Here is a 23,409-nt window from a genome sequence, read left to right on the forward strand (position 1 = left end):
AGTGACCATCAAGAATAAGTATCCATTACCTCGGATAGATTTGCTTTTTGATCAGTTGGCCGGAGCCAAAGTTTTCTCCAAGATAGATTTGAGATCAGGGTATCACCAAATTAAGATAAAGCCTGAAGATATTCCCAAAATGGCTTTTACCACAAGATACGGATTATATGAATACTTGGTGATGTCTTTTGGTTTGACAAATGCTCCCGCTCATTTCATGTATCTGATGAACTCAGTATTCATGCCTGAGCTAGACAAGTTTGTAGTGGTATTTATAGATGATATACTAGTATATTTCAAGAATAAGACAGAACATGCAGAACACCTCAGAATTGTTCTGACTCGTTTGAGAGAACATCAATTGTATGCCAAGTTCAGCAAGTGTGATTTTTGGCTTAAGGAAGTGCAATTTCTTGGACATGTCTTGTCAGCCGAAGGAGTTGCAGTTGATCCCGGCAAAGTGAGGGATGTGCTTGATTGGAAACCACCAACCACAGTTCATCAAGTTCGGAGTTTTCTTGGATTGGCAGGATATTACCGTCGGTTTATTCCAGAATTCTCTAAAGTATCAAAACCTATAACTGAATTGTTGAAGAACCAAGTCAAGTTTGTCTGGTCATCAGATTGTGAAGAGGCTTTCTAGACTTTAAAAAGGCTGTTGACTACTGCACCAGTGTTAGCTCAACCTGATATCGAGAAGCCGTTTGATGTTTATTGTGATGCTTCAGGTATTGGTATTGGATGTGTGTTGATGCAAGAAGGCCGAGTCATTGCCTATGCGTCCAGGCAACTTAAGCAACATGAAGAACACTATCCTACTCATGATTTGGAGTTAGCAGCTGTGGTTCATGCTCTGAAGATTTGGCGTCATTGCCTGCTTGGTAATACGTGCCATATATATACAGACCACAAGAGCTTAAAGTATATCTTTACTCAGTCAGAGTTGAACATGCGACAAAGAAGATGGTTAGAACTAATTAAGGATTACGATTTGGAAGTACATTATCACCCTGGTAAAGCAAATGTAGTTGCAGATGCTCTCAATCACAAAAGTTATTGCAATTGTTTGATAGTGAGAACAATGGGTTTGAATTTATGTCAAGAAATGGAAAAGTTGAATGCAGAAGTAATTCAACAAGGAAGTTTGACCAACATAATTGTTGAAGCTACTATCCGAGATCAAGTTATTGCTGCTCAAAAGGAAAACAAGGGTATATCCCATATCAAGGAAAGAGTCAGGGATGGAAAAGCAGAATGTTTTAGTATAGATGATGAAGATGTGTTATGGTTCAAGGATCGCCTGGTGGTACCAAAAGTTCCTGAGTTGCGGCAGTCAATTCTAGATGAGGCACATGCTACTAGGTTATTTATCCATCCGGGAAGCAACAAGATGTACCATGATTTGAAGCAAAGATTCTGGTGGACTAAAATGAAAATAGAGATTGCTAGATATATAGCGAAGTGTGATACCTGTCAAAAGGTGAAAGCTATACATTTGAGGTCTGCTGGTGAATTACAACCATTGCCTATTCCATCTTGGAAGTGGGAGGACATAAGTATGGACTTTATTGTTGGTCTACCCAAGACATCAAAGGGATTTGACTCAGTATGGGTTATTGTAGATCGACTCACTAAGTCAGCACATTTTCTTCCAGTCAAGACCATATATCCTACGATCCAATATGCCAAGATGTATTTGGCAAGAATCATGAGTCTCCATGGAGTACCCAAGACTATAGTGTCAGATAGGGGTACACAGTTTGTCTCTAGCTTTTGGAAACACTTACATGCTTCGTTAGGTACCAAACTTCTGTATAGTACAGCTTATCATCCGCAGACTGATGGGCAAACTAAAAGAGTCAATCAAGTACTTGAAGACATGTTAAGATGTTGTGCCCTTAACTATTCTAATAAGTGGGATGAGTGCTTACCTTTGGCTGAGTTCTCATACAACAATAGTTATCAGGAAAGCATTAGAATGGCTCCATTTGAAGCACTCTATGGTCGTAGATGCAGAACATCGTTGAGTTGGTCTGAGCTAGGAGAGAGAAGATTCTTTAGAGTTGACCTTGTGAAAGAAACAGAAGACAAGGTTAGGCAAATACAGAGTAATCTGAAGATAGCTCAGTCCCGCCAAAAGAGTTATGCGAATAGACAATGGAGACCATTGGTATTCAACAAAGGAGATTTTGTATATCTGAAAGTATCACCAATGAAGGGAGTTAACCGTTTTGGTGTTAAAGGAAAGTTGGCACCCCGATACATTGGGCCGTATCAAATTTTGGAGAGGTATGAAAAAGTGGCATATCGCTTGAAATTACCTAAACATCTCACAACTGTGCATGATGTGTTCCATGTTTCTCAATTAAAGAAGTGTCTCCGAGTGCCTGAACAGAATGTTGAAGTTGAAGGAGTGGAATTAGAGCCGGATTTAACTTATTCCGAATATCCTATCCGAGTGTTAGATCAGAAAGATCGTGTTACTCGAAGATAGACAATCAAGTTCTATAAAATACATTGGAATCAACATTTAGAAGAGGAAGCTACCTGGGAATCAGAAGATTACTTGTTAGAAAAGTTTCCAGAGTTTCTAGCGTCAATATAGAATAGAATAATGTTAGTTGAGCTCGATTACTACAAATTGTGTTTTGTAAAAGAACCTCAGTTGTTTTATGGAAAAGTTCTGGATGTTTTTGGATTGACACATTTTCTTTTCCATTACTTACTCTATGGCTTTGAATCTCGGGGCGAGATTTCTTTTAGGGGGAAGGATTGTAACACCTCGGGTGTTTAAAATACTAAAACCTGACATGTCATCATATGCATTGCAAAGCATTTGGCATTTGGTGAAAACTTTGAGATGCATACACTAAAACAAGTTTATATTCATGTGGTATGTGTTGAATTGTATTGTTTGACTTAAATTCAAAGTTTGTTTGGATTTTTGAATTTTTCGAGAAAACCCCGCTTTTCAGCATTTAAATCCTACCCTAAAAATCCATTTCAAAATCTAAGCATAATTTGGGGTTGATCCCAAAAGCAAAAGTGTAGAGCTTGACAAGTTATACAAAGTTTGTTTTTGGAGTTTTTCAAGTTGTTTAGAAAAATTTTGAGTAATTCAAAAAGGCATAATTCGTTAAATTTCTCTATTCAAATTCAAAAGTTCATTTCAAAATCTAGACCGAATTAGGAGATGGTTATAGAAGCAAAGTTGTAGAACTTTTGATTTTGAACAACTTTTGTTTTTGGAGATTTTTGAGTTGTTATGAAAATTTGAGAGTAATTTGTGAATTTTGGTGAATGGCAAACTTGTAATTACTGTGAACAGTGTCCACCGTCGAGACTACACCGCCGGCGACCTTCTTCGGCGTTCCAGGTGCGTCGTGGCCGTCCTTGGCGTCGCGCTGGCATGGAAACGGCTCCGTCGTGGCTTCCTTGAGCTTCTGAGTCGCGTTATAAGAACCGAGACGCCGTCGTCGTCGTTTTTCTTCCTCCTCTGTTTTTTCCGTCGCCACCACCGCAGCTCCGTCGAGCTCTCGCCGTCGACTTAGCACCGTTGCCGTCTCGGCAAAGCCTGTCCCAGCTCTGCCTTAACCTTACGCGTCCAACCGACCCACCAATTCAGTTTATCTCCACCGGAAACTCGCTGTCCACGTCTTTCTTCTTCGCGGCCGGTAACTCCTCCGCCGAGCGCGATTCGCCGCGGCCAGAGCTCCACGGTGCATCTTCGTCCCTGGTTTTGGCTGATTCTGTTTCGTCTCGATGTTGTAGTACTTAATCCATAGCTGGTTGCTCATTTCGATCACTGCAGTCGCCGGTACACCATCGCCGACGACGTTTTGCTCCGCCGTGATCACCGTGATCGTCGTCACGCCTCTCTGTTGCTTCTCCGACCTCGCTCCTTGCTTCAACGCGTTCGAGGTGAGCCACTGGTGCTTCCTGAATCCCTTGTTTGAGCTCTACCGGTCGCACACCGCCGACGTAGCGCTGCCGTGCCACCGCGTCCGCCATGGTCGATGACGAGCTAGTATAGGGCCATAATCAGTGCTGATAGGGACGTCAATCGATGCGCCTAGACTTGGTGATCATTTTGGTACGTTGGTCGTCGCCGGTGATCTCACCATCGGCGAGAAATCGCCGGTCAGAGCCGTCGCTGCCATGGTCAACGTCGGAGGTTAGGGATGACAGGTGGGGTCGGGTTGTCAGTGACTCAGCGTTCAAATGGATTTTTCTATTTTCAGATTTGAATGAATAGTGTCTGTTTTTGTTATTTTTGTGTAGATTTATTTAGAGCTCCAAAAATTATGAAAATTTTTATGTGACTTCTCTGTGATGTATAGTATTTAACAAAAATATGAAATAATGTTTTTCAGTAATTTTTGAATGTGATAAAAATTGCTCAATTTATTAATAAATGGATTTCCATGATTTTTCTAGGCTTATTTATTTATCCAAAAATTATGAAATTTGTTTTGGCACTTAGTTATCATGTAATGAACATTTACAAAAATTTTGAGCTCAATTGGAATAAGTTGATTTATTTCATAATTTTGAATTAAATAATTAATTCATAAAAGCAAATAGTAACCTTTAATGATTTAGGTTTTGTTTGAAATTTTGATTGAGTGATGACCTTGGATCATTAGTTGATAATGATCCTTGGCAATTGATTGGGTGTTGCGAAAAAGGTTTGATTAGTTTGACTTGCAACTGTACCGCGAAGGAAAGTTGTATTCAAATTATTAATTTTGCATCCATCATCGAGCATCATGTTTCGTATTCCACATCATGTTAAACATGGCATTGTTATTACGTGTAGTAAACGAAGGTGAACACATGGTAGTTAATCAAGTGGTTGAGGAGGTTAATCCGTCTGTTGAGGTCGGATCGAATACTTGTGAAACGTCGCAGGAGCCGGACTTTTCCGTCAACAAAGGCAAGCCCCGGATGCATACAACCCTACCTTGTGTTTTACAAATTAATTTTGCTTTTGCTTTCCGTTACTGCATTAAGTGATTAGGAGTTAAGTAAGAGCCTAATTGGTGCATTACCATCCTTGTTATTCCATATTTACCATATTACCAGTTTTTAAACTCGTATATGCCTAGTTTTGCTTAGCTATGCGTAGAACGATGAAAGTCGGGTGATTACCTGCCACCTGCAAGTTTTAAATGGAACATTGGTTAATTATATTAGCATGTGATATGGGAATGTGGAGTAATAAATCTAGATCGGGCGGACTCGGTGTGTGTGAGCCACAAGACATGGAGATCTTGTGAGCAGGTTCTTTCCGCCTGTGTCGATTAAGGCACGTCCGTTGTTGAATTGCATGAGGTGAGAATTTGTAGTACTAACCACATACTCCGGTAAGCCTGAACATGGCGATTCTATTACGAGAATGGCTACTCATGCACTGGGAGTGGAGAGATGGCGGGAATAGCATGTACCCACGTGGCTATGGGATGGATTGGTGGAGTACTGTATTCTCGGGTGGCGCGGACCCATTCTTGTTTTAGAGGATCTGAGGGTAGGTTGGTATATGTAGGTCGGGGACCTGCATATGTCGTGTGGTCTGGAAGCCCCAGCTGGGTTTATAATCGGTTCGAATCGTCGCTGCTCCTCGGTTATGGAGACTCAACTCACTATTCATCATCGTAGTATTAATAACTGGAACTTGAGAATAGTTGATGAAGGTGTTGGATATGAAGTTTCATGATCTCATTACGGATCATGTCATCTTTGTATATGATTTTATGAAGTTTAAATTGTTGAAATAAAGAATTTTGTTAAAGAGCTTTTACGCAAAATAACTTTGATTATTGCTAAAACCATACCTTGAATCCCTGAGCCTGCATTCCTGAGTTATCAGTTCTTATTTCGGTTAAGTCTTGTTGAGTACTTTTGTACTCAGGGTTCGTTGACCCTTGTTGCAGGTGAGTCTCATGAGCAGATCTATTGTGGATCATGCTGCATGACAGTTGTACCTTGTGATGACAATGAGAAGTAAATGTGTGGCCCTTGGGCAGGGCAGCCTCATTGTGTGTTTTGTATTATATTATAATGCCGCTCCACTATTTTGTTTTGTAATAATCATCGAACTTAGTTATGAGGTTTGAAACCACTGTTTTGTAAATTATGTTATTGTAAGACTTCCACTATTTTTACTCTGATGTAGATATTTGAATAAATGTTGTAATACTACAATGACTCTGTAACGTGATCCTGCTCGGAAATCGTGGATGATTCGGGGTTCCCCGAGGACACCCGACAGTCTTTTTAAGTTATTGGAAACGTATGCATAAATGTCAAAGGTCATTGGACAGTGACAGGTGCATGTGGGCCCTATAACTTAGGAGGTTCTGCCACAATTGCTCTGGAATCTGGCAAGTAAAATCCGGTAACAAATGCCAAGTCAGGGCACGTACATACTTGAGCATGTTGCAAGCTTTCGATAGCTGAAGCATATGGAACCACTTTCACTTTATCGATTGAGCTCATATTGGTTCCTGGGGCATTTAAAATCCCCATATCTGTCGCCCTTGACTATAGGAGTAGGTGAGGGACTACATTTGTGCATACTGAATTTCTTTAAGATCTTTTTCATGCATGCCTTTTGTGACAGTCCTTATACCCTTTTTTCTTCTATCTCGATGAATCTCGATCCCTAGAACGAACGAGGCTTTGCCAAGATCTTTCATATCAAATTTCTTTGTCTCCAGTAGTAGACTGACATCACTACTAGCAAGTAAGATATCATCTACATATAGGATAAGGAAGATAAACTTTCCATTCTTAAACTTTGTATTGACATAATTGTCCTCTACATTCTCTTTAAACCCAAAATTCTTTATTGTCTAATCAAACTTCAAGTACCACTGTCTTGAAGCTTGTTTTAATCCATAAATGGATTTCTTTAGGCGGCATCCCATTCGTTCTTTCTTTCCATGACAAAACCTTTCGGTTGTGCCATGTAAATATTTTCCTCCAAGTCTCCGTTGAGAAATGTCGTCTTTACATCCATCTAATGTAATTCTAAATCGTAATGTGCCACTAATGCCATTATGATTCTGAAGAAATCCTTACATGAAACTGGAGAAAAGGTCTCATTGTAATCAATCCCTTCTCTTTGTATAAAGCCTTTTGCCATAAGTCACGCTTTATATTCCTCTATATTCCCTTGAGAGTCAAGTTTTGTTTTGTAGACCCATTTTACAGCATACTGTTTTGGCTCCTTTATGAATTATTTCCAAGTCCCAAACTATATTGGGATTCATTGATTTCATTTCATCTTCCATGGCCTCAAGCCACTTTGATGAATGATCACTTCTCATGGCTTCTTCAAATGAGGTGGGATCATCCTCCATTTAAAATTCCTCAGTATTGTACACTTCATAATCAGCAGGAATAGCTGATTTTCTAACTCTTTGAGACCTTCTAGGGGCCTCCACTTTTGGCACATCTCCTGTTTGATGCTGTTGTTGCTCCCCCTCATGTGTGGCAATAGGTGCTATAGAATCCTGAAGAATAGGTTCCTTATCGTCATTCATTGTTGCCACATGTGGGATAACAACAGGTGCTGGCACCACAGTATCTAGCACTGTCGGTGCAGCTAAGCAGGTAGTGAGAAAATTGGCTCATGAATCATTGGAGTGGGCACTTACACCCGCTTCACTTCAAGGTCAATTTCTCGAGCTACCATGCTCTCCCTCATCAATTCGTCCTCTAGGAAGACAGCGTGTCTCGTTTTCCACAAACTTTGTATGTCTCTCTTGATAGTAGAAAACAAAAACCTTTTGACTTTTCTGGGTAGCCAAAGAAATGGCACCTTACTGTTTTGGGATCTAACTTCCCAATGTTTGGGTTAAATACTTTAGCCTCAGCAGGGCTCCCCCACACACACGCAAGTGGTTTAGTGAGGGTACACTTTCTGTCCATAACTCATACGGTGTTTTAGGCACCGACTTTCTTGATACTCTATTGAGAATATGAATGACGGTTTTAACGCCTCCATTCATAGGCTCAACTGTAAGGTGGAGTAACTTATCATACTGCCCACCATATCCATCAGGGTACGATTGATTCTTTTAGCTACTTTATTCTACTGAGGTTCGCCCGGTGTAGAATACTAGGCTACTATGCCATTCTTTTAGGGTATGCTAACCGTAGTACTCCCCCACAGTTAGATCTGACTATCTTAATCTTTAATATCTTAAATTTATCCAATACATCTTTTCTTTTTTGATTGGATAAATATAGCCATAATAGGAGTAATCATCTGTGAATGTTATGAACGAATCATAACCATCCACACTCTTTACAGGAAAGCTGACCACAGATGTCAGGGTGAATAATCTGTAAAATTCTTGTGCTTCGTCTATCATCTTTCTTTACATACTTTTCTTTTATGTATTCTCTGCATTGTTCTTAATCTGAGAGCTCTAATGGAGGAAGAATATCATTCTTAACTAGTCTTTCTATTCTCCTCCTCGAAATATGGCCTGAACGATAGTGCCATAATTTCGACGACGCATTATGAGCTCTCTTATGCCACCATTATCAGAGTGACTATCTATCACCAGCTGCTTTATCAGCTGGATAACACATGTCTTTGAAGAGTCAGTGAACTGACTCTTTATTCTATCGAGGTACTCGGTGACCCTGTCACACTCTGGGATTGAGCCCACAATTGCAGGTTCAATCATGTTCTTTATCACAGCCAAACATTTCTTATTGGCAGTGACCCACTTTCTATGCTCAAAAGTCATAGGACATCTTTTAGGATTCAAAATCCCTTTCTTTAGTTGCCCAAGTGGCATCATTCTCTTTTGTCTCCCTCATCGGTGCCACAAACTCAGTGGAACACGGTGAGGTGACTACCCAGTCCACCTTAGACAAGATGAAAATTAGGTCAAAACTTTTCTTAACATAAAAATAACATCATTTGCATGCCTTGATTCCAACGTTGGTTAAAATCAAAACATACAATTATTCTTATACACTAATTCTACATCACCGTTGGGCAGAAATAGAATTAATGCATAAATCATTAACTTTTACAACTGTTCTTACACACTAATTCTACATCACCGTTGGGCAAAAGTAGAATTAATGCATAAATCATTAAAATTAACATATGTTCTTATACACTAATTCTACATCACCGTTGGGCAGAAGTAGAATTAATGCATAAATCATTAAAATTATGATATTATTATTAACAACGTTGGTCAGAAAATAACAACATCATAATCATGTCAAATCTCTTTTTCTCCAATTAAATACCACATTGGTTCAAAATAATTGGAGAATCAATATTTTCTTTAGCAGCGGAAAAAATCTCTTTTTCTCCAATTAAATACCACATTGGTTCAAATTAACTGGAGAATAAACAATTTCTTTAGCAGCGGAAAAACTTTCACTCAATTTCTTGAATTTTACCCACAGGGGAAAATTACTTTTCTATTTTTCTTTTGAGCCAATTTGCATTTTCAATTTTCCAGGAAATAAACATTTACTGAAAAAGGAAAAGCATGAAAAATTCATTATCTATTTTTCAGAAGCTTTTCTAGTTCGTATCTATTTTCTGGAAAAATAACGCGTTGGTGTAATTTTACCAGAAATTTTAAACCATTGGAATTCATTCAAGTCAGCTTCTGAAATTAAATAAAACATTTCTATATTCTTCTATTCATTTTTGGCCTGGCCTGTAGGAACAGTGCACATCCTATCAGCTACAGTACACGGCCCCGGCCTGCTAAACAGCCTGGCCCAGCTCTGTGCGCGACGCCCGGCCGCACCCAGGCCGCAACCTAGGCCTGGGCCGGCAAAGTGCCGCGCGGTGCGCTCGCCCGCCTGGGCCGCTCGCTGGCCCGTGCATCCGGCGCCGTTGGATCTCATCCGACGGCCGTTCGATCGTTTCGGCCGAACAAAAGGTCTTCACCGGCCGCGGTCCCGAACCCTAGTTTCATTTGCTCCTTTCTGATTCTCTCTCTTCTTCGCCGCTCTCTCCTCTCTCTACCTCAGCGTAGCCACAGCGAGACACCGAGAGCGAGCGAAGATGGAGGAGCGACCATGGCGCCGTCACCGGCCCCCTCGCCGGCACGCGTGCTCCCCAACGGGTGAGCACGCCGCCGTCGAGCGGCCTGGCCGCGGCGCCCCCTTGGCCGAGCCCGGCGAGCCAGGTACCCCCGCTCGGCTTCTTCTCCCGCGCCGGCGAAGGGACAACCCGACGCACGGCGAGGTAGATCCACCCCTTCCCCTTCGGATTTGTATTGTTCTTCTTCCTTTTCTTTTCGAGTTCATCCGAATGGGAAACTAGGGTTAGGGTTAGGGTTCCGACCCTTCTTTTTCTCTTCTTCTTCCCCAATCAGATCTAGATCTTGTTTGCTTTTCTTTGTTTGACCGATTGGGGTTAGGGTTCGTGTGCCGACCCCTTTTCTTTGTTCTTTTTCTTTTCGCTTGAATTTCTTTTCTTTTCTTTTCGGATTTGATTCCGATTGGGATGAGGGGGTTAGGGTTCCAAATCTCTTCCCTTCCCCTTCTTCCCCCTTCCCCTTCTTCTTTTGGGATTAACCCGATTTGGGATGGGTTACAAATTAGGGTTAGGGTTTTGGTTGAACCTTTTCTTTTCGAATCTCTTTCCTTCCCCTTCTTTGTTCAGATCTATAAGGAACTCCTTTCTTTTCTTAGATCCGAATTGGATCTGTTCTGTTCTTGGGTTAGGGTTTGGCTTCGTGAGCCGAGGGCCCTATCTCTTCTCTGATCCGAATGGATCTTGTTTTCTTGCCGCGCGCCGGCGAAGACGTCGGTGCGGCATGACCGGCAGTTAGTGACTTCCGCCACCCCCGGTCTCTTTTCAGTTTCTTTTACCCGGTTAGGGTTAGGGTTACACAGAGGCAACCTAGCTCTGGTACCATTGTTAGAATCGAATGTGTACCTCTCTGTGTGTAACCGTAGATGCGGTGAAGGCTCCTCACCTTCTCAGTAGATGCACCGCAGCGAGGAGACGCCGGTGCCGCGGTGTAGAAGGCGTGCAGCGCGGTGGAGACGATCACTAGTGGCGCTGTGGAGACCCTACAGAGGGAGCGACGCGGTGGCGGGGCACATCCCGTCGCTGGCAGCACTTCTTTAGGATCGGATTAGGGTTTCTCTGTAGGTGGGTGTGGCGGCTCCGGTCAACCTCGTGAAACGAGCCCCGATCCCCACCTTCTCTATTTGTATGTGCTGTGCGACAGGGGCCCACCAACCAGTTAAGATTGGGCGCCCCCGATCAGGGCACAGAGGCAAGGGCCCAATAGGCCGTTGAGCCTATTGGTGGAGATCAACTAACACCTAGCTCATGGCCTCAAGATTGAGTATGCCAAGGCCTCCAAGGTCAATCGGTCATTGTATCTTCTCCCAAGCAACCAAACAGCAGCCTCCATTAGCCTGCTCCTTGCCCTTCCAAAGGAATCCTTTTATGAATTTGTTAATCAATTTGATAAACCACTTTGGGACATTGATAGCGACTAGGAGATACACCGGAATAGCTAAGAGCACATATCTCACTAGAGTAGCACGACCAGCCCTATTCATGAGGGCGGCTTTCCAACTTGGGAGCTTATCCGCAATCTTCTCAACCCAAGGCATCAAAGCTGCTTTGCTAAGTTTCCTGTTTGAGATCGGGAGCCCCAAATAAGTGCAAGGGAATTCTGAACTGTACATGGCAGCGTGTTGCTAACTTCTGCCAAAGTATCATCTCTACAATGAATCGGAATAATACAGCTCTTACCAAGGTTGGTTTTCAGGCCCAAGGCTTCACCAAAGATATCTAGGATCGGTTTGGTAACATGTAACTCTTCCTCCAAGGGCTTAATAAACAGGGCAACATCGTCGGCATAAAGAGAGTCTTTGCCCAGCTGTCCGGTTAGACAGCGGCTGCAATAGGACCAAATCACTAGCTCTAACAAAAAGACTGTTGAAGATATCCATCACAATTATAAACAGCATTGGAGATAATGGATCTCCTTGCCGGAGGCCGCGCTGATGTTTAATTTCTTCCCCTGGTTCACCATTGAGCAAAACTCTTGTGGTAGAGGTGGTGAGAAGGTTGGAGACAAGATTGCACCAAGTGGCTCCAAACCCAAATGTGTCAACACCTCCAATAAAAAAAAGCCCAGGCCACCGAATCAAAAGCCTTTGATAAGTAGACGCCAATTCTCCTTTCCTTTCAGAATGAAGTCAGCTGCATCCCGAGGACAGTGAAGCTTTGCCAGCTCTGATCTCTCCATCTCCAAGTTCAATAATCCCCAAACTTGCTTTGCTACAGTACACTTAAAGAACAAGTGCCCTGCATCCTCACCAACGCTATTACAAGTTGCACATCTTTCCTCAATCTTCATACCTCTGTGAACAAGGTTACTTCTGAGGGGATGTGAATTGTGTGTCATACGCCAAAAGAAATGCTATTACAAGTTGCTTCAGCTTGTTTGGGCACTTGAGTTGCCAAATTCTTCTCGAAACTGAATCAGGGGCGTTCCTGCTCCCTCCTGCAGTGCATCTGTCACGTAGCAGGCTAGTTCGAAACACCCTATACGCGCTTTTCACGCTGAACCGGCCGTGCTCATCAAAATGCCACGCCAACGTGTCTTCTCTGCCCTCGTGCACTGGCAGTGCCAAAATCAATGCCGCATCCTCAGGCCAGAAGGTCTCCTTTACCAAATCACGGTCCCATCCACCAACTACGGGATCAAAAAGTTCAGAGACCCGAGTAAGTAGAGAAGCACCTCTTGGCGTGATCGGCCTTCTGGAGAAGTCCCTCGGAAGCCACGGATCCTTCCAAATTTTCAGGTTATACCCATCTCCGACACACCAAATCATGCCCTTTTTAATCAACTCTAATCCGCGAAGGATACTTCTCCAGCAATATGACATTCCGTCCTTCGGTTTGGCGTCGAAGACATTTGAGTTTGCATAATACTTTGCTTTCAACACACGTGCACGGTGACTCCGGGTTGTTCCACAGACGCCAGGCTTGCTTTGCTAGCATTGCTATATTAAAGCCAAGGATATCCTTGAAGCCCAGACCGCCCTCATCTTTTTGGTGCCATCAGTCGTTCCTTGCTTAGCTAGTGTATTTTGTGTTTACCCTCCTACTGATTCCACCAAAATCGGCAGATCATCGTGCTAATTTGGTCACAAAGACCCTTGGAGAGATCCAAACAACCCATGGCAAAAGTTGGAATCGCCTGAGCAACCGCTTTAATTAAAATCTCCTTACCAGCCCAAGACAAGAAATTTTCATTCCATCCTTGTATTTTTTTTTTCCAGATACGGTCATTTAAGTACGCAAATGTACCTGATTTCGACTGACCCACATGGACTGGTAGACCCAAATACCTTTCGCTCATAGTCTCCTTTGTTACATGTAGAATGTCACAGACTAACAGCGTGTTTAGTTGCTCAAATTTGAAAATTTGGGCTACTGTAGCACTTTCGTTTTTATTTGGCAAATAATGTTCAATCGTGGACTAATTAGGCTTAAAACGTTCGTCTCGCAATTTCCAACCAAACTGTGCAATTAGTTTTTTTCGTCTACATTTAATGCTCCATGCATGTATCGCAAGATTCGATGTGATGGGTACTGTAGCACTTTTTTGGATTTTGGGTGGGAACTAAACACGCTCTAACTTTTTCTGCCTTGGTTTTGTATTCCGACTAAGGGCATGTTCGACCGATCCGGCCAGGAAGGTTACTCTATTTTATACGGCCAACCGTCGTCAGGAAGCTTTCCAGCCGGGAATTAGCCAAAACGAACGGGCCCTAAAGAGCACAGCTGACTTTGCTTTATTAATCATGTCCTGAGAACTGTTCATAGAGCTAGAGTATATTCTACAGCTGCCTGCTATCCCTCTCTGTTGCACGAATCAGAATAAGTGAACCATCGGCAAACAGTAGGTGTGATATGCTTGGCGCATTCTGACAGAATTTAACCCCGGCTAATGAACCATGTCTCTCTCCTTTCTTAAGCAAAGCTGAGAAAGCTTCAGCACAAAGGAGGAAAAGGTATGGTGACAGGGATCACCCTGCCTCAACCCTCTTTGTGGCATAAATCTTGCCGAAAGCTCTCCATTCAATTTAACCTTGTAAGACAATGTTGTAACACAATTCATAATTAGCTGAATCCACTCCTCATCAAACCCCAGTCTCCTCATCATATTTTGTAAGAAATTGCATTCAACCCTATCATAGGCCTTACTCATGTCAAGTTTCAAAGCCATGTACCCCAAATCACCCTCCCGCTTATTCAACAGATAATGAGTCAACTCATAAGCCACAATTATATTGTCTGAGATCAATCTCCCAGGCACAAACGCACTTTGATTTGGAGTAATGATCTCAGTCAAAATATTCTCGCCGACTCGTTGGGAGGCCGGGTGGGCCTTGGGGAGATGGCGAGTCACCGATTCGGTGGTAGATGGCTTTACGCATACACTTCGCTGCTGGACCTTGACAGTTGACAGGCCATATACATACAGTGTACATATCTAGGGAGGAGTCTCTTGGAGTTGGTGCCCTGGGTGGCCACCCTGCTTGACCTCCCAGGGCCAGCTCTGAATAGCTCCTCACTACGTTGCAACGTGTTCCCACCAATGTTGTTCACGATTGACGTCACCCTGTGCACGCTGTCGTACATTGAGGGGGTGTTTCGTTCGCGAAATCAAAATTTTTGGACGTCACATAGGATGTTTCGAAGATGTTAAAAGGAGTTTTCGGATACTAATAAAAAAAACTAATTACATAGCTCGTCTGGAAACTGCGAGACGAATTTATTAAGCCTGATTAATCCATCATTAGCGCATGTTAGTTACCGTAGCACTTATGGCTAATCATGGACTAATTAGTCTTAAAACATTCGTCTCGTGATTTCCAACTAAACTGTGCAATTAGTTTTTTCGTCTATATTTAATACTCTATGCATGTGCCGTAAAATTTGATGTGATACACTACCGAAGCCGTCGGCAAAGGCAGTTCTGCCGTCGGCGAAGCCTTTGCCGATGGCCTGCCACTCTGGCCGTCGGCAAAGCACCGTCGGCAAAGAATTGCTCGGCAAAGGCACCTTTGCCGACGGCCACATGGCAGACCGTCGGCAAAGCCTTTGCCGACGGCCACGCCAGCCCTCGGTAAAGACGCCACGCACCGTCACCCTAACGGAGGCCTTTGCCGACGGCTGACGTGTCAGGCCGTCGGCAAAGTTTTTCCTTTTTTTTGAAAAATTCTTTGCCGGCGGCCGACGTGGAAGGCCGTCGGCAAAGAATTTTTTTTTCTTTTTTTTGATTTTTTTAAATAAAAAAAAGACTTTGCCGACGGCCGGCACTCGGCAAAGGTCTGGTCACTTTGCCGAGTGCCAGGCCGGCCCTCGGCAAAGCTGGGCCGTGCTGGTAAAAAAGCCCAGCTTTGCCGAGTGCTGGCCGTCGGCAAAGCTGGGTAATTTTTTTTTGTTTTTTTTTCTGTTTTCTTGCATTTAAACCACATTTCATCACATATATACCATATAAACCACATTTCATCACATATATTCACAACAATATCACATATAAACCACATTTCAGCATCAAATTCAGTTTCAACATGAATCCATACATGAAGGTCCTCAAATTCATCGATACATGTCCACAAGCCGGATAACATGTCCAACACGAATCCATACATGTCCAACATACACATAACATGTCCAATGTGCCACAACTTCATCGATACATGTCCAGAAGCGAGAAGAAAAGGTACCTAGCTCTGTGCGTCGTCCCCAGGGGTCCCAGAGCACCCACCTTGCTCGAACAGAGACCAACCCGACTGCGCGGCCGTACCGTAGTGCCAGTAGTGCGGCGCAGGGACGCTTGCAGGCCCGGAGTGCCCCTGCTGTGTCGGCGCCTGTGGCCACGAGGAGTACCCCTGCTGCGACGGTGGAGGAGGCCACATGTACCCCTGCTGCGTGGGGAAGGTCGGGTCAGCTGGCCAGCCCTGTAGTGGAGAAGGACCCAGTGGAGGGCTGGCACCTGGAGTCGGGTTCGAACCCGCCGACGGTGCCTGCACAAAGGCCAAGTGATGTAATTAGTACCTGCAGGATGGCCGCACAAGCTAAAGCAATAGGCAATATACTCACCGGAACAGGTACAGGAGCAGGCACAGGAACTGGTGGTGGAGCGAAGATCGAGGCAGGAGGCTCCTGCGTTCCCGGGATCTGGGACCAGAAGTAGCCGGTCAGGTCCGTCAACTGATGCTGGTAGTGCTACGTTAGTGCCGCCATCTACTGCTGATGGGCCGCCTCCTGCTGCTGACGCAGCGCCTCCTAGGCCGCCTGGTTGGCCTACAGCTGTGCAACCTAGGTCTGCAATATTACACCCGCAAGGTTGATGGTATGTGAACGCAAGGTACATCATGTGTGAAACGAGTGAACGACGAATGAAACTGCACTTACCTGAAGTGCCATCATCATCTGCGAGCTGCTCGGCTGCCGAGGCGCTATGGGGATTTCCGGCCTGCTCCTGGTCCCGCCTCTTCGGATCTGGCTCAGCGTCTGAATAGAGGACGGCTCGATGGCGCTGTTGGCAATAAAGTACCGGCCGTGCTGCTTCCCTCCTCCCACCCTCATCATGAGGTCAGTGTCCAGGGGGTCAGTGGTGGGGTCGAACATCGGCCCATGGCGCTCGAGACCTGCGGCGGTGTACCGGGCGAGCTTGTTGTAGACGTTCGCGTTGGTGTACGCCTCGGGCCCCTCCGTCGGGTCGTAGATGGTGGACTCTGCTGTCGCTTTGCCCTTGTGAGCAAGGGCGAACCCCGTGAACTCGTTGATTTGCTGCCCACCATGCGTCCCTGTCTGCGAGGAAAACACAAACATGGTTACAAGTAGTGATAATTGAGCGCTATAATAAATGGATCAACAGAAGCATACCCATCTGTCCATGTACACTGGGAGGCTCTAGTTCCCTTGGTGGTGTGGTACCCCTGGCGTCGCCAGGCGGCGCTCTCGACGTTCTCTGCGCTCCTTGTACGCCGCGTCCATACGCCACCCACGCACAATTTGAAGCCAGCAGTCCGGGTACCTGCTGCACCAGCTTGGACACTCCTGCATGACATTCAAGTATTTGATATTCTAGAAGATGAATTGAATGTGTCACATAAGGAATCACAACGAATGTTTCCTACTTAATTACCTACATGTACTGCTCCTCGGTGAGGTCGGTCTCCCTCTCCAGTATCAACTCCCTGACTCGCGGCTTCTTCACCACCTGGCGAAACACGTCGGCGTAGTAGCTGATGATGGCCTGGAGATGCGCCTCATGGTACATGTCCTTGAGACGCTCTTTGCAGACCGCCTCCTGCACTCGCGCCGCCCGCTCCTCGTCCTGCCCCTCCTCCAACTTGTAGTACAACTACACACAGACATCAAACATCATTTCATTGTTTGAAGAAAGTCCAACGAATGCGTAGTATTGAGATATGCGGTGCGATGCAAAGACTCACCCAGAACTCCCTCTTGATCTTCACCGCAAGGATTTTGTCATGTACGTCCTTGACCTGGTAGAAGTGTTCCCATTTGTCGGGCATGATCTCCTTACCCCCGATGGTGACCAAGTCAGGGTAGTGCTTTCTAATTAGCAGGCCCTGGATGCCATTGACATGGCGTGCACTGTTCCTATCGGTCACCTTTGCCCAGCCCTTGCACGAGTCATTAACAACAATTGTTAGTCTGCAGTTCGAATTTCAACATGTCATATGAACAAGTAGTGAAATCAACAATGGTTACTTACTTGCCCACAGGTCGAATCACCGGGCGGCGGCACGGGAGCAGCGGGTCAGGGAGCGATGAGGGCCCACGCTGGTAGGGCTTGCTCGAAGCTGAGGAAGTCGAGGTGTCTGGTGTCTGCTCGCCCCCGTCGCCGCCACCGAGGTCGTCGTCGTCGTCGCCGCCGCCGTCGCCGCCACCATCACCGTCATTGGTCGTCGTCGTCGTCGTCCCCCCCCCCCATGTTGGGCCTCCTAGAACAGCCTCCTCGATGACGTGCGACGTCCGCTGGGGGGCCTCCCACCACTAGTGGTCGATGGCTCCACGTCAAGCTCCTCACCGAAGCCCGCCTCGTCCTCGGCGGCGGCGGCCACGTGCTCCACGTTGGTGTTGGGGACCATGTACCGTGAGCGGACCTCTCGCTGCGGCCGCTGCCGCCTTCCGCCCGGCATTTTGTCGAGTGCCTGCAATGACAAAGATTAAAATAGTTAGCATAAATAAATGACAAGTACTTGTAAAGAAACATAATTTGAGGGTAATAATAATAACAATATAGTATTACATGAATTAGAAATTATCTCCGCGAACGGCAATATGGCTGGCGTGTACTCGTCATCACTACTGGCGTCATCACTATCAATATTGTCGAGCTCTCTTAAGTGTCGGGCTTCATCTGCATCGTCATCATCATCTCCATCATCATCATCATCTCCATCGTCGTCAGGCTCTACATCGTCCTCAACAACTCTATCGTGCTGCATCTGCCATTCATCAAGGATTCGTAAGTCCTTAGCATCATGCACCTCATCACCCTCGTCCTCATCGATGTTATTGTTTACTTCCATACCCATCAGCGAAAGAATGTCTATCTCCAAACTACCTTCTAGCCCCTCAGGTTGATAGAACTCATCTATCCTTGGGTCAAAGTTGTAATCATCATCGTTTGGGACAGCCGCTTTACCGCGCGGCGATACCAACTGCACAAGGCTCCAACCCGCAAGATTCTTGTCTTTTTGGCACGCCTATGGGAGGTAATAAATTTGCATGGCATCTCAGTTAGCCACAATATAGACATCGTCTCCTTCATAGTTGGAATCCTGTCGAATTTCGACTTGCCCAATCTTAAGGTCCTTTTTCATGACATTAGGATCGAACCAATGGCATTTGAATACCACTACCTTACAACTTAGGTCTTTGCCAAAGTTGAGCTTGAGTATCTCTTCGACTATGCCGTAATAGTCCTTCCCATCCGTGCCGGGCGTACGAACTCCGCTGCACGTGGTTTTTAGGTTGCCCCGATTCTCTTCGTAGCTTCTCGTGCGAAAGCGATAGCCATTCACATCATAAACGCTGAATGACTTGACCCTTCGGTCAAAGCCACTGCCCACCTATCTCAATTCATCACTCATTTCTGCATCATAAAGGGCCTGCAAGGTTAGGACAGGTAGATCGTTACATTACTCGCTCCTAGGAGCAAAGTGGAATCTCAAAGTCGGAACGAGGTTAGTTGGATGGTACCTTTGTACAGAACCAGTTGACGAAACCGGGCACACCATGTCTAAGAAGATGGTCTTCTTCTTGCTCGGTAGGATCCCTATTGCATGTCCAGTGTTCATTAATATATTCCCTGGAACAACAAGAGACAAGGGGGGTCGGATCGATAGGTGGAGGATAGTGGCGGCGTATGTAACAAGCTCATCGAGAACTTACTTCTGATAAGGAATGCATTCCTCAAGGTTCAACAACAAGTAGATCATGATAGTGTGCCACTCATCATGCTGCAAGTTCTTGTTGTTCCCTGCGCCTCCTCTTCCGAGATCCCCTTTGAAAAGGCTGAGGTTCGATGAATTCTCGTCGATGTTGTAACGAGGGGTTGGATTTTGCGGTCTGTGAAGTTTCTCAGTATAGTATGCCTGTGTGAATGTCGAGAACTCCTCCAGAATGAATGCCTCTGCCACGGAAGCCTCAATTTTGGCTTTATTTCTACACTTTTTTCGAAGAAGCTTTAGACACCTCTCGATTGGATAGCACCAACGGTGCTGCACGCCCCCCCCAACCGTGCCTCGCGTGGTAGGTGCAAAATCAGATGCTGCATAGATAGGAAGAAGCCGGGTGGAAATATCATCTCCAATTTGCAGAGCAACAGAGGTGCAGCCTTCTCTAGGTCAAGACAAACATCCCGAGATAACTCCTTGGCACAAAGCTGGCGGAAGAAAAAGCTCAACTCTGCTAGGACGCGCCACACTGGCTCGGGGAGGTATCCCCGGGTCATCGTAGGAAGGATCCGCTCAATCCATATGTGGAAGTCATGACTCTTCATCCCTAAGACTTTCATAGTCTGCAAGTTCACTCCCCTACTCAGATTCGCCGCATACCCATCAGGGAACTTTAACGTCTTGATCCACTGCAGTACTTCCTTCCTATCTGCCCTTTTTAGGATGTAATCGGCCGGGCCCTTTTTCCATCTCTTGCCTGGCGCGGGGGTCTTCATCACTAGATTTGGTCTATCGCAAATCATTTCAACGTCCAGTCTAGCCTTAACATTGTCCTTTGACTTCTTGCTAATGTCCATGAGTGTTGCCTAGAGTGCCTCGGCGATATTCTTTTCTGTGTGCATTACATCGATGTTGTGTGGAAGAAGAAGGTCCTTGTAGTAGGGGAGCCTAGTCAAGCCCGATATATGAGTCCACATGTGGTCGGTACCATATCCTTTAAAACCACCCTTCTCTTCATCAATTTGGAGAGCCTCTATCTGGGCAAGGACGTCGGCAGGGCTCTTATCCTGAGGGATGGGGCCGGTGACTTGAACACCTTTCGTGAAGTGATTTTCATCTCGTCTCAGTTCATGGTCCTCAGGCAGGAATTGATGATGTTTGTCGAAAGAAGAATACTTGCCACCCTTGGCCAGCCAGGTGAACATCACATCTGCCTTGCATGTTGGGCAAGGGAACTTCCCGTGAACACACCATGTGCTGAATAAGCCATACGCCAGGAAGTCATGCATTGAGTACTGGTACCACACATGCATTGTGAAGTTCCTCTTTGTAGCTCGGTCGTACGTCAGTACCCCCTCTTCCCAAGCACGTTGCAATTCATCCCACACTGGCTGCATGAACACACCCATATTGTTGCCCGGGTGTCTAGGTATTATTAGCATCAAGAACACGTTCCTGGGTTCAAACTTGATGCCGGGGGGAAGATTGAGGGGGATCATGAACACGGGCCAACAAGTGTACGGGGCCACCATCATTCCAAACGGGTTGAACCCATCTGTTGCCAGCGCTACGCGTACATTTCGAGCCTCCACAGCCTTGTCAGGATTCATGTCATCGAAGTGCCTCCATGCATCACCATCCGCTGGGTGTTGCATCTTGTCATTGTATCGTTTGCCATTCTTATGCCACGTCATTTGTTTCGTGGACTCCTCTGTCATGTACAGCCGTTGGAGCCTCTGTAGGACAGGAAGGTGCCGTATGACCATCTTGGGGATCTTAGACTGTTTCTTACTGCCATCACTGCCTTCTACCTCCACAAACCTAGAGGCTTTGCACTTTGGACAGTGTGTTGCTGTCTCGTGGTCTCCCCTGAACAGGACGCACCCGTTCTTACAAGCTTGGATCACGTCATATGGCATCTTGAGTGCACGAAGGAGCCTCTGTGACTCGTACATGTTCTTCGGCAGGAAGTGAACCTCTGGAAGCAGTTGGCCAACAACCGCCAACACGAGATCAAAACCTTCTTGACTAATGCCCAGTGACGACTTCAACGCTATTAGGCGTGAAATGGCATCCAGTTGCGAAACCATAGTGTTCTCATGAAGGGGCTTCTTTGCTGCCTCCATCATGGTGTAGTACGCCTTTGCGGTTTCCTCTGGATCTTCTTTCTCCACCTCCATTCCTTGAACGAACCGTGCTTCGTGATAGTCTGCCATCCCGGCATCTGCATCAAACTCCTCGAGGAGGGGTCTCACCACCTCCTCCCTAATACGATGGTGTTCACCATGGTGGATCCAGCGGGTATAGTTTGGAACGTATCCGTTCGTGAAAATATCTCTGTACATGTGACTATAGTCTTTCTTTTTCTGGTTCTTACACTAGCTGTAGGGACACGGCATCCGAATCGACCCTTTAGCAGCTCGTCCAAATGCTTCCTTCAGGAACTCATTGGTCCCCCTAACCCATTCAAAGCTCTTACTTGTGAAGCCCGTGTACATCCACTCACGGTCAGCCATCCTCTGTCATGCGCCAATGTAAGCGACTAATAAAACCACCATCTGCATCTACAAGGCGTTCCTACCATCTAATAGGTGAAGGATAGGTCCTAATCCCACTTGAGGATGCATACATGAGGTTAGCTTCCATGCTCCGCTCCTGTCTGAGACGGAATTTTGGTAGTACCTCCCCGCTGTTCTCCCGATACACGTCCCGGCGGGGAGAGTGTGTATCCGGAGAACAACGGGGAGGTGCTGCCGAAACTCCGACTCGGACGGGGGCGGAACATGGAAGCTAACCCATCTACGCATCCTCGGGCTGTCCAAAAAATGTGGACAATCCGAAAGAGATACCGTCGCAGATATGCACTGATCCGCATACCAACGACCGCGTATCCCTTTCGGACGAGAGACGCCTAACTCGGTTACACGATGTGCTTACAACAACTATAAGGAAGAGAGGTGATTTATACCTAGGGTGGCAGTGTAGAGGCAGGTAGCGGGCCGGTGGAGAGTCGACGCGGTGCAGGAAGACCCGCAGCGCCCATGAAGACGATCGGGGTCACCGAGTACCTCCCACAGGTCCTCCTCCTACAAAAAGGGCAAAAAAGGTTAGTATCCACTCAAAATTTCGGCAGCACCTCCCCTGCACGGGGAGGTTTCCAAAACCTGTAAAAAACAACGGCGCGAATGCCGATAACCACAACGGCGCGAAGGCCGATAACCATAGCGGCACGAAGATTGTATCAGGTGGGCATCTTTTCTTTTGAATGCTACCTTTCTTTTCTTCCACCCACTGCATAAACAGTTGAATTGCTAATGGCTACTTTAAAGATGAACCAACTTATAATGTGACATCAAGTTGTTTACAGTAGTGCATGCACCAACTTCTATTTATTTCAAACTGAGAAAACAGATGGACAAGTATCAGATGCACAGACAACTAAGGACCAACACATATTAGCACTTAACATCTAACATTTTTTCTCGGTATAATAACAAACTTGTATTTAATACTGGTTTTCGAAGATGCAGACTTCTGAGTTCTGACAGTATAATAGATCCTATACAAAATAACTACTAAAACTTAACCGAGGCTAAGGCTTATTCCACTTCATCACATTGCTAATCGAAGCTACAAAAGGAACTTTGATAGATTGGGGGCTTTCGTTTTTTACTAAAAAGGCTTACAGACAAAGGGCATTTTGTTATTAAAAAAACAACAACAGGTGCAGGTTAATAAGATCCAAAACGAACGGAGCATAGCAAAGTCGGTCAGCTGTAATGCAGTATACTGAACATCAAGGTCGTACTAGAACGACTTCTTGTTAACACGGAAGCCGTGGTTCTTTCCACAGGGACAAACCCTCGCTAGGGGCATCGGCGCAAATCGCCTGCCGCTGTGTGAAATGGTGAAACCTAGCGCGGGGGGAGA

At 45.6% G+C, this 23,409-nt stretch overlaps 1 pseudogene; it reads right to left on the reverse strand.

Moving 5' to 3' along the window:
* Positions 1–22,702, reverse strand: part of LOC136524073 (uncharacterized) — a 35,454-nt pseudogene extending 12,752 nt beyond the window's left edge.
* Positions 22,703–23,409: the final 707 nt, after the last annotated feature.

This window comes from Miscanthus floridulus, chromosome 18, assembly GCF_019320115.1.
Source record: "Miscanthus floridulus cultivar M001 chromosome 18, ASM1932011v1, whole genome shotgun sequence".
NCBI classification, from domain to species: Eukaryota; Viridiplantae; Streptophyta; class Magnoliopsida; order Poales; family Poaceae; genus Miscanthus; species Miscanthus floridulus.